We start from the raw sequence: 13250 nt of genomic DNA on the forward strand, positions 1-13250 counted from the left end.
ATTTATTATATAATTTTTTTTCAGAAAATACGTATTTAGTTAAAATTTTTTTCTACATTGTTCAGAAATCATTTGTGGCATTTTTCAATGTGTTTGTTTGTGTGTGTTTTATTCTTTTATTATTTTAATTTTTGGCACTGTTTTAATAAAAATTTTTGAGAAGTAGTAAGTATTAAAATTAGTTTAATATTTAAATTAAATATAAATGAACTGTTTAAAGTATATTAATTTCGTTGAAATCATATAATAGAAGTATAACTTCTTACGTGCGTACAAAGTACACACACACGTTCTTTTTTCAGATCTTGGTTATTAGTTCCTGCTTCTTTTATAGCCCAATAAATGACCGTTTTGAAGTGTAATTTCCAGGGGCAACTCCGAATTGCATGAAAATATGGATTTATCTTCTACTTACCCTCCACTTCAAAGTTGAATTTGTGCGGTTGGTTGGTGAAAAACCTTCCCGAGGGGTGAAAAACGCGTGTTTAAAATAAGGCCGGAAATGAATAAACTGGCTTATTTCAAGCACCTTTTGTTCTATAAAGTTTTTTACGTAAGTCAATACTTTTCGAGTTATTCGCGATTTGAAATGTTGATTTTTCGACAAAAGAACTACGTTCTCAGACCGTTTTTCCCAAATAACTCAAAAAGTAAATATTTGATCGAAAAAGATATTTTTAGCAAAACTGTAGCCTATAAAAAAATGAAAAAAATGGTGTGCCTGTAAAGTATACAAATTGAGTAGAAGCAAAGTTGTAGCTGATGAAAAATACGTTCTTATTCGTCTAATTCCAAATCGAATAATTCAACGCGAAATCACCGAAGAAAGAAGCGTTTTTCGGGAAAACCTTATTAACATTTTTAAAGTATCGAAAAGAATCTTATTATTTGTTTTTACAAAAGTTTACAGCATCCAAAATAAACGAGTTACACTGAAAAAAAAGTTGGCCCCTTTTTTTGGCAAAAAAAATCTTGAAACCTCCCTCTATTTAGCACCCTAAATGAAATTAATCGTTTGGCTTTACCATCTATTTTAACCGTCTGTGTATTGTTTATATGACCTGTAAGTTTGATTGGTTTGAAGTGCTTATTTCTGAAAACATTTGGTTTTACATTAAAAAAAAAATTTTTGAAAAATTTCATTTTTTCAAAATAACTTAAAAAGCATTAGTGATAAGAAAAATCTTAAAGAGTAAAAAAATGTAGGTTTTGCTATTATAAATATGCTAGTTTCATTTTGTTTCTCCGTAAGACAAAAATTGGCTGTTCAAAATTTGCATACACTCGTGATTAGTCACCCATTCAAGCTTTCTCAATTATGACCCTTTCAAAAATAAACACTTTAAACCGGTGAGACTGACAGATCATATAAAAAATAGATAGGTAAGTAAATTGTTTGTAAAGCGGTAGCGATTAATTTCATTTGGGGAGCTAAACACGGCGAGATTTTCATGACTTTTTACAAAAAAAAGAGGGCCAACTTTATTTTGAGCATAGCTCGCTTATTCTTAATGTTAAAACTTCTGTTAGCAATTAAAACAAACCTTTTTATAAACGCTTAAAAAAGTTTTAATGGGTTTTTCCCGACAAGTGCTTAATTTTTCGGTGATTTCACCTTGAAATATTCGATTTGGAATTAGACGAATAAGAACGTATTTTTCATGAGCTACAACTTTGTTTTTATTTTATTGACATACTTGACTGATACACCATTTTTTTGGGTGTTTTATAAGCTACACTTTTCCTAAGGATATTTTTTTCGATAAAATATTTACTTTTGAGTTATTTGCGAAAAACCGTCTGAAAACATAGTTTTTTTGTCGAAAAATCAACATTTTCAATGGCAAATAACTTGAAAAGTATTGACTTACGTAAAAAACTCTATAGAACTAAAGTTGCTTAAAATCAGTCAATTTATCCATTTCCGGTCTTACTTTGAACGTATGTTTTTTCACCCCCGAGAAGGGGTGACTGTCACCCCCCAAGTAAAAGCAACCAACGGCACAATTTCAACTTTGAAGTGGAGGGTACGTAGAACCTAAATCCAAATTTTCATGCAATTCGGAGTTGCCCCTGAAAATTACACGGTATCGCCGAATTTCCCGTTCATTTACTGGGCTATTAGTATTTTCATCATCTTGGCGTGCTATACTCGATCAAACGCTTTCTCGTAATCAACCAGACATGCGTATACGTCGCAATTGACGTCTCTGCATCTCTGGAATAAGACTTGTATTGAAAACAAAGCCCATCGCGTGGTCTACGTAATGTTCGCCGATCTCACACAAACAAGAATAATTATTATAACAGAGAATATAATATTACACACTGCAGAAATTTAAAAGTTAGTATAAATTGCACATAATGTATTTTATTACTGCTGCGATACAATTTCAAATAAGGAAACATTTTACAGTTAATTTGGTAATAAAATAGGTAGGTCGTTTAAGGCAATGTTAAAGGACAATAAAACAATAAATTGCCGCAATTAAAGAGCAATCCTCGCAATTCCATCTGAAAGCTATCATCAAAAGCCAGACATGAAGTAAAAGTCAGTTAGGCGTCAAATATCTGATTTTATAGCTTTTAGGTAACTAGAATAAGTAGTTTCTCTCTAACAGGGGAATGTTCACCAGGAGACGATAAATAATTCAAGAAATTCACATAACTAGGATCAATCACAAAGCTAGAACTACAACCCTTGATTTAGGACTTTTATGTAGTGCATTTACATACTATAATATTAAAGAATACAAGAATTTGCAAAGAAGCCCAAGCCAAAGTAAGAAAGAAGATAACTCAAAAAAAGAACGAATCATGGGAAAATAACTGCCAAAAAATGAACACCTACATAGGAGGTAGAAGAAGCACAGAGGGTTGGAGATTGATTAAAAATATTAAATATAATAAGAAAAAAGACGTAACATCACCAATAACAATGGAAAAATGGGAAGAATATTTCAAAAAATTACTAATAGAACCATAATTTGAACACGAGAGGTATACATATAAATTCATCACCATTGCCTTGGAGATGGTCCATGTCTCCGATCCATATATCAACCGTGACCAGACACCTCGTAACGCGACAGTTCGTAACCGGACAGTTGGTAACGGACAATTCGTGACAGCGATAGTTCGTAACAGCGACACTTCGTAACGGCGACAGTTCGTAACTATACAAATTCGTAACGGACAATTCGTAACGTCCAAATTGAATTATTCTGTGTATTTTTGTTAACGTGGAAACTAACTGTTATTACAGTTATATGTAATTGAAATTATGTTTATCAATTTAACGAATCAGTACGGGGATAAACATGTTTAACAAATTTTATATTTCGTGTTTCAGTGTATATTAAGAGTCTTTAAACACAAACAAATGTTTAAATACATACACACTTTTAACAATATTCTTAAAAGTCTATTACTGTTATTATTCCTTAAATTTGCATATGCCTAGACAAAGGTATAATGAAGTACTTAATTCCTGAAATCTTTAATCTGACAACCGTCTTTAGACATTCCAAATTATTTAAATAAACATTTTGTAAAGGAAAGATAGCTGTTATTATAATAAACCTTGTGATTGGTAATAGCTTTGGGGCATTCAATCAACGGTTATAGTTGATAAGAGGGATGGCTTATAATACTTTAATACTTGGTTTAAATACTTTTATTATATTCTGAAACACGAAATATGAAATGCCTTAAAAATGTTTATCCTGATACTGATTCGTTAAATTGATAAACATAATTCCATTTATAACTGTAATAACAGTTAGTTTCCACGTTAACAACAATAAACAGAATAATTCAATTTGGACGTTACGAATTGTCCGTTACGAATTTGTATAGTTACGAACTGTCGCCGTTACGAAGTGTCGCCGTTACGAACTATCGCTGTTACGAATTGTCCGTTACCAACTGCCCGGTTACGAACTGTCGCGTTACGAGATGTCATGGAACCATGTCAACACTGGTTGTATAAGGGTTTTGTATATGGCTATTTTTGTTTTTGGCTAAGTTTCTGCTTCTCCTATGTCTACTGAGTCCAAAACAGCATTTGTTTGCTAGCTTTGCTTGATTTCTTTCGTCATGACGTTCTCCTTGGTGACCAGGGAGGCTATGTGAATTTGTCCTCTACTTCAAAGGTAGAGTTATCAACCGTGAATTGGTGACCGATGTTTCTGGCTCTATTATTGAGTGTTGATGACATCATCTTAGTTTTCTCCTTATTTACGCAGGCTCATATTTTTTGAAGCATTTGAGAAGGCGTATACATTTGTTTTAGCGTGCGTGTTGTGCGTGAAACTAGTTGCACATCATCTGATGCCAAAATTTGGGATGATTTATTAGAAATATTTCCTTTGTTGTCAATTCGGGCATCTCTGACCACCTTTTCCAGAGCTATGTTGAAAAGGAGACACGCCAGCGCATCTTCCTGTCGCAGCCCAACATACGTTTCAAATGCCTGTGATTGTTCGCCTTGTATTTCGACTTTGCAAACAACTTTACGAATTGTAGCCTTAACCAATCACAAATTCCAAATCGCTGCCCATAAACCCAAAAACAATGTTGTAACGTTACAAACGTCACATCTTTGATATTTTATTTTTAAATAATTATTTTACTTTATTTTCTTTAATATTTCATTAGTACTTATTTTCTTCTATTTGTTTTACCAGTTTTCTTCGTTAAAAACTCGTTGGCGCCCTCTTTGATTACCCCCTTTTATTATCTTCTTTTATTATCTTCTATTTACTATATCTCTTTTCATTTAAATCATCGATTGAACATACTCAACGTACCACGGTACATTCTTACTCTGTGAGTATCTGTTTTTCAATACGGAACATGCCCGTCATTTCAAATGTCGTTTTCAATGACAATGTCACTTCATCCCTACTCCCTGGCATAAACTGGAAGGGAAGAATGATTATTTCTTAAAAAGGCATGTAATTCGAAAAATAAGTCATTTTTATTCCAAATCAAATCTTCCTCTTGAGGTGAGTTTTATATAAAGTTTTTTTAATAATTTCTTACAGTCATTATATTCCATCCATACCTAGCATCTTAACATTTGTTCTAATATTTTTTATATCTAACCTAACCCCAATGTCAAACCATGTGTTCTGATATTTTAGTTTTAAATATTTCTTTCTAATTTACATGTATGCACGTTTAGTAATCAAAATTTTAACTATTCTCCTCATCTAAATTCCATTTAATTTACCTTGCCATTTACTATTTTTGGATACTATTTGGCGAAGGTACAGTTTAGCTATTAACTTCTTGATTGTTGATATGTGTTTTACTGTTACAGTTTTTTGGAAAGAAATCAAACTTTTCTCCCTTCGGGAGCTTCCAGCCATACACACCGGTGATGGAACTAAGGCTGACACAATGGAGACCAACAACTAGACTGCAACAATTAACATCTTCAGCTGCAGGGGCCTAGGGCCGAAGATCCGCCCAGGCCTACAAGAAGTCTACAGCAGTACCATACGACATCAAGAAGTTACCATCAGCTACCAAAAGCCATAGGTATAATCCAGAATTGTTAGTTTTTGGCAAGAATTTGAATATATTTGTTAATACAATTTACTAAGTCATATTTTTATTATATCTTTATTGAACAATAAACATGATTAGTTAAAAATACTGTTTTTTTTTATTTAAATTTATGTGTCTCGGCAGCGATGGCCATTGACACAAACAATATTGGTTATACAATAATTAATTACAATAAGGACTTAAAACTAATTATTATAACAGTTAATTTCTAAATCTTAAATAACATTATTTAAAAATTATGAAGAAAAAAAAATTGAATATACAATCATTGGATACTATAGAGACGTACAACTAATTATGAAATTGCTTCGGTCTTCTTGGGATACTTCGGACGTTGTTTAGTCATAGTAGCAATTGCATATGAACTAGTAAGATTACTGGAAGAATTGGGTCCAGACATGGTGATGCTAACAGTGGGGGGGGGGGAACATTGATTTAAATTGTTACTCATGTAGTCAAAAGTAACTTGAATTTGTTTATATGTATTACGCTTTGGATGTCTGGAAATAAGTGATAACCTTGGATACATCACTGTAATACTGGTTGCCTAACCGTTGGCGTCCGTTGGGACGGCGACGGGATAGCAACAGTGAAAAACTGTTGATAGTTTGACACTGAGTGTGTTTAAGTTGGAAGATTATTAAGCAAAACATCTCTTACTGACTGAAGTTACAGCTTGTTCTTGATGATTAGCACGTAACACAATTGTTATTAGTCACTATTTGAGCGAAAACTAATTTTAATAACGAGTATTTACAGTAATAATTACAAATTTCGGCACCAATTTACAGATCGATACATACACGTTCTGACGTTAGCTTGACAGTCAAAAATACTGTTTTGTTTGCTTCCATTCTAAATTTTTAGAGTTCATATCTAAGGTTAGGACAAGACGAACACACACCTGAGTGACTGAGCTAAGCTAAGGGTGTGACGATGGCTATCTTGGATGATTGAAATAATATTTTCAAATATTATTTCAATTAGCTGGGGTAGTCCATCGCTTACTCGTTTCAATGTGTTATTTTAAAGCATCGGTCACTAATACGTACGCCCCTTGATGAGTATTTTATCTTTGTAACAGTGTATTGTAAAACAAATAATAATTAAGGAATATTACTGAATGAAACATAGTAGTCGCATGCTATTTACCAGGAAACAGTATTTATTAATGTGTGCTATAAATTGTAGCACCATTCGTTACACATACGTATTTAACGATTAAATAGTAACTAATATCTCGAAAACAATGCTAAGTTTCCGATGATTACACCATCTATCTCACTTAATATCTTTGTATTTGACACTTATATCGACTTCCCATTCTTTCTGCTGCATAAATTTTCCATGAAAAGCTCAAAGTTACTTCGTCGCTCTTTAGAGATTTGCCGAATCTGATAATGTTTACTAGGGTCCCACGCATACACTCGATACGCTTTGAGAATGCTCTGAAAATCCAGCCAATCCGATTCAGCCGGAATGAAATAATCATGTAAATCTAGGAAACGTAAAAAACTTCCAATATGGATTTTGAAAGATGAGTTAGTGTATTTAATTTAAAATGGGATTTGAGTTGTGAAGATACACAACGTGAGTATATTATATATAAAAAATATTATATGTATATTGATATTTTTACATTTTGCTTCAAACATTAAAATGCCTGTCCTGTAAAATTTAAATTTTGAATTGAAACAGTCTTCTTCCCAAGGTGCGGTATTATCCGCAAATGTATCCAAATTAAAATAAACACAGAGGAAAAGAAGAACAAATAAAAATTATAACAAAAATTGAAGAAAAATCTTTTGCGTAAAAGGTATATTTATTTTAAAAAACCCCAACAAGGGCTACAAATACAAAACATAATGTTTTCACGTTGGATTTCACCTTTTTCTATGTGAAGACAGAGAATTCGACTCAACAACCCACGTGCTTCTTGGAATAGCCATAATAAAATGCCATAGATAGGAGACCACAGTCGAGAGGACGATTTTTCTTTTGAATAGTCCAAAAATGTCTGTAAAGGGCGGAGTAACCTAGTTGAGTCCCAGAATTTATAATCCGTATTTCTAATAGCCGAGTTGAGTCCCGAAGATGGGTAAATTGAGTCCCGTGTCTACCTGGGGCTTAGTCGGTGTACGTAATGATTTCTAGGAATTAGAAAACAATAATTTATTTTAGAGCATATCATTTTATTACAAAAATGTATACCTACAATATTTACAAAAAGCAATATAAGCTAGAATTACATGCTAATTCATTTATTTAACTATTCTAAAATTTTCACCTACACTTTTGAGGTAATCAAATTTTCATATTAATCTATTATTTAATTTTAAAATTTGATCTACAATCTACAAATTTTTTTGATGTAAGGGTTTGTGCAGAATAAATTTTTTTTACTTTTTTTTGTACACTTCTAATTTTAACATACGTTTCACTTTGAAAGTCTATTAAAACTGTTAAAAATTGAAAAATATGAGGATGAGCAAAATAAAATGACGAGTTAAACTTGGAATGAAAACTCGCACATGCGTTCGTCGTCCGTTGTAAACTGCTTGACATTACCGCCCATATTTCTGGCGGAAACTTAGCCGATTCTGAGACATAATTATTGACCAGATAGTCCTCAAATTCTAATATTCTATGATTTTGTGGCTGTATTGATGATACAGCTTCAACAAAACAATCTCCTACATCTTCTGGGTTGAGAAAAGGCATTCCAAAGCAGTATGTTAAATATTTTCATACATCACTCTCTTTGTCTTTGTATAAGGATGTTTAACCTAGTGCCTGAATTTTGCGCCACCTGAAAAAAGAAAAAAACATCATTAGAATTACAACAGTATGACATATGGAAAATTAGTAAAAAATACCGGAAAACAAAAAGCATATATACACATCATCATCATCAAAAATACAATTCAAATACTTTATTATAATACTCAAATTCGTATGTTAAATATGACTACTTATCAGGACCAGGAAAATTACAACAACGTGGCATATGGGAAATCAGTAAAAAACACCAAAAAACAAAAAGTTTACATACACATCATCATCATCATCATAAAAAAAAAAGATTCAAATATGTCAAATATGACTACTTATCAGGACCAGGAAAATTACAACAGCGTGGCATATGGGAAATCAGTACAAAAAAAAAACCAAAAAACAAAAAGCACACATACACATCATCATTCAAAAAAGGAGTCAAATATGACTACTTACCAGGATTGTCCTAAATGGAATCGGCAGCCCTTCAATGAAACATTAGTCCAAACTTCAGTGACACTTTGCTGAATTGCTTCTTCAAAATCTGCAAATACCGTTCTTAAAGCGAGTTTTTTATTGCATTTCTCAACTTGTTCTATTAGGTATATAAGTGCCAGTGTATATGTATGTTTTTGTTTATTTGGCAATAAGAAGAAAACCAAAGGTATATAATGATCTTCTTTTAGACCATGGATGGAGAACACTTGCTTAAAAAACTTTGGGCAATATTCAAAAGTTTCATCTATATAAATGGTGTCCAAATCTGCTAAAAATTCTAAATTGCTGCTACAGGAAAACATAATAATTTGGTTTTCTATGTCGTTCACCATTAGAAAATCCTCGTTTTTGTTGGTTTTCACTGGAAATGTTTTTAATATATCATGAGTTTCCTCCATACTTTTTGGTAATTTAGGCAGAAGAGATCGTCGGGCGTTATACATATTTTTTCGAACCAATGCCACGTCTTTGGTAGTCAAGGTACTAATATCTCCATTTCGTAATTCATTTTGCAAAATTTTCATAGGTCTTTCACCGATGTCTTCTACGGTTTTTCGTTTTAAGGAGTTACGTAACATTTGACGGTTAAGTGCATCTTCGTTTAATTCGCTATGGTTGTGTTCATCCCGAATTTCCGTCACTACGTTGTCACCTTGGGTTTTTAAAAATGCTTTACATTTTTCTCTCGTCTGCGCACAACACATCCAACGCTTGTCGTTATTCTTTAAAGATTTATGAAAACGATTTTAAACGATTATAAACTCATTTTGGCAATCAACTTAACACCGTATCGTATACAGATAGATCGCACCATACTAAATATTTTGTAGGATATTGCTTTTTTATATTTGATTACCATAAATGCATAACCAATAAAATCATTTCATTCCTCTATTGTTATTCTAGGTAATAACAATATTTCTAAATATGCTTAAGTACAAATTAGAAAGTACTTACAAATTAGATAGCTATTAAAAGGTAATTAGAAGGATTACGATGCCCGGGACTCAATTCGACCATCTAAATATTTTGACCTTCTTAATTTTCAGGTATATGGGACTCAATTTACCTATGCCCGTACAGGGTGGGAATTAAATGTAGGAGTAGCAATTATTGCTAAGGGTTGGCTTAAGTATTGATTTGAAAATGAGGTTTATTAATTATAGGATAGATACAAATGTATTGTTTTCCTCATATAAAAAATTTAACAATGTTTTGGTAAATTTACATTATTTTTGTTTTGTGTTTAGAGAAATAGTTTTTTAATACTTTTAATAAAAAAATTTCACACCTTGTATAACTCTTTCATTAAATAACTAAATAAATTTTATAAAATAAATAACTTTACTAAAAAAGTAACTTACCAAAATCTGCTTCTAAAGCTACTGATAAATTACTCGAAACACTTACCTGAAACAAACAGAATTATTAATAATTAGTAAAATTACTTATTAAAAAATAATTATTAATTAGTAAAAAAATAATTGAAGATAATGTATTGTTGTAGAATTATTTTTTAGAGAAATTAAAAATTATAGTTCAGCATTTAATAAAAAAAAATTAAATTTATATCAAAGACAATTAGATCATAGATTCTCATCCCAATCTAATTTAGCTATTAGACAGTGTTTCGGGAAAGTGAAAACGATTAGTGATAATGATTCGACGAAATGAATTAGTACACTAATAAACAACTCGGGATTAGAAAGTAGACATATCGTTTGGCGAGAACAAGAATGTTTTTAAAATGTTTCCGGAAAGATTTAATAATGGTAAACATATTGTTTTCGTTTTTAGAAGTAAAAGTAGTATGTAGGAAAAATATTCTTATGATATTTCTTAAAATTTGACAAATTGGAAAATTACATAGAAAAATATTTGGTTCTTAAGAAATGGTAGGAAAGGTGTTGAGAGAGGCTTGTTTTTGATTGGGTGGAAAGGATCGGTAGAAGGGATAAGAAAGTTGGAGTCTGATTTTGCGAGAGAAGAGAGGGTCACTGTATAATGGATATCTGAGGAGAGCAGTCCAATTTTCAAAAGTGAGAAATCAGTGTATACTGTTGTGATCGGCCTTTGCGAGCAGAATCAAGTTGAAACCAAATTGTCGACCGGTTGAAAAGTTAATTTCCGTGGTCCGAGGGAGATTCCTTTGTTTTGTCTAGAACGAGTAGCTGATTGATATCTATTTGCACAAGATATCGAGCAAGGAGAAAATTGAGTAAGAGAATTCGAGCAAGTTCCTGTGTGTTGTTTTGGAAGCAGTTTGGACGAGAGGGACCTTTTCGCAACATCCAGAGAGTACGTTGGGAGGATCGAGAACCACGCAATCCGGAAAAAGAAAAAGTGAAGAAACAAAAAGGTTAGCCAAATCATTTGTTGGAAGGGAGAGAATTTGTTTATATCAGAACCATATTTGCTTATTTTTTTATTGAACATTACTATAACAGTTAGTCGCAGTTAGTCATTTCTAATTTAAGAATTTAATTCAAATGAATAAATGAAAAATTTATTAAATTTAATATGAGAAAATAATAATTTATTTAAATAATTTTTTTTTGTTAAAACAAAGAGATATCAGAATTAAAGTTTGATTTATTAAGTAAGAAATTGTTGCAACAAAGTTAAATTTAGTATTTTTGAATTTTATGTACACGGCTTATTTGGTAAATGAATAATATATTACATTTCTATGATATTGAATGTTTTTAATTTTCCTGTTCCATCCTGGAAGAAGTAAGTAACTAGAAATACTAGAAACCACAAATCATAGGTATTGTATCAAGTACAGAATTAGTAGGCTATTGATTACACTGGGGAACACACTTTTTGTTGAGTTAGATCTTACTTGTTTTTCACTAATTTTTGGCGTCTGAATCTGAGAATAACCTCAGATTTTGTCTATCACGTCAACTTTTTAAACTGAGGTGCCCATTGAGTGCCCCTAGCTCACTTATGAGGTTCCGATGCTTTATCTTGATCACCAGGTTTCAGTTTGAAATAGGCAAAATATGCTTGTCTGACAAATGTACTGATGTTTGTCCTTTGACTGGGAATGGTAAAACTGCCACATATATAACAAAACGAATGGGGCCTGTTTTCGCACTTACGACGTGTAGGAGCAGAGGTAGCCATAATTAAACGATTCAGTTCAAACACACTAAGTAGTTCTATACACTTCAGCAACAAAATACTAAATACTGCTAACCGACACACAACGTTTTACCACAATATTAACTGAGTATAACAGACCTAACTGAACAGAAACAGGCATGTCTAGACCAGTTGCAGTTATCAGCGCGTCATTCCTCCCACCCACATAGAAAACGAACCTGACGTGATAGAAGAAAACTAAAAACAGTTTTGAAACCAGCATACCTAATTCTATAGAAAACAGCTAAGAAATCTAACTCAACAGAAATTAAGTCTCAAATTGTTCTCCAGTGTTATGTTCAAAATAAGAGAGCTAAAAGGAACTACAACGTTAACGGGATTTTATTGTCTCATATGATCAGTGGACCTCTAAATTAGAAAAAAACCGTGGAGTCCTACCATTTAAATGGGTGCGTTTTTGAGAAAGGGGTGAATTAGTCCCTAGGCACAGGGTGAATTAGGGTTAGTTCTATGTACTTTTAGTACAAACATGTCTACAGAAAAATTGTTCCAGGTTAAATTTACAATCAAAATATCACATTTTAACTTCAAAAATATTTTTTTTACAAAAATATATGTAAAAGAAAAGCAAGAAAAAAACACGAAAGAAAGTAGTTTTGTATTTTGCGCCATAACTTTTTTCCACAGGGATATATGTATAGGCATTGCTTTAGCGATAAATAACTTCCATCATTCCTCTTTAAAATGAAGTTTGGTAAAAATTTTTAAGATTTATAGTTTCCGAAATAGGATTTTTCAAAGTTGCCCGCTAACAGCATTTTTGGGAAATTTTCCCCATTATTTCGCAAACATTGTTCTGTAACTTTGTTCTACGCATTTCTAGGTATATGCAAGGTACATTTAGTAGAAAGGGAAGTCAATTACCTTTAAAATGGTCTACAGTATAAGGTTATTTGGCTCTTTTTAGGCAAGTTATGTTTTTTCATGGTTTCATAATTTTAATGATTTTTGATATTTTTAATGATTATTTTTTAAATTTCTCATTATGACTTTTTTTCTTGTACATTTAAAAGTACAAGATTTCTTGTACAAAAAAGCTTATTTTTTTACTTTAAAATGGTGTATTGCAGAAAATTCAAGGACTATTTTTAAACAAGATATCCGTAGGATATCCAAGGGTATCCGTAATTTGAGAAAAATTTAATTTTTTTTATTTCTTTCAATCAGAAAAATATAATTACATATTTAAACATAATTTTTAATTCCAAATAACTTTTCTTAATAACACT

This window comes from Diabrotica virgifera, chromosome 3 (genome assembly GCF_917563875.1).
Source record: "Diabrotica virgifera virgifera chromosome 3, PGI_DIABVI_V3a".
Lineage (NCBI taxonomy): Eukaryota > Metazoa > Arthropoda > Insecta > Coleoptera > Chrysomelidae > Diabrotica > Diabrotica virgifera.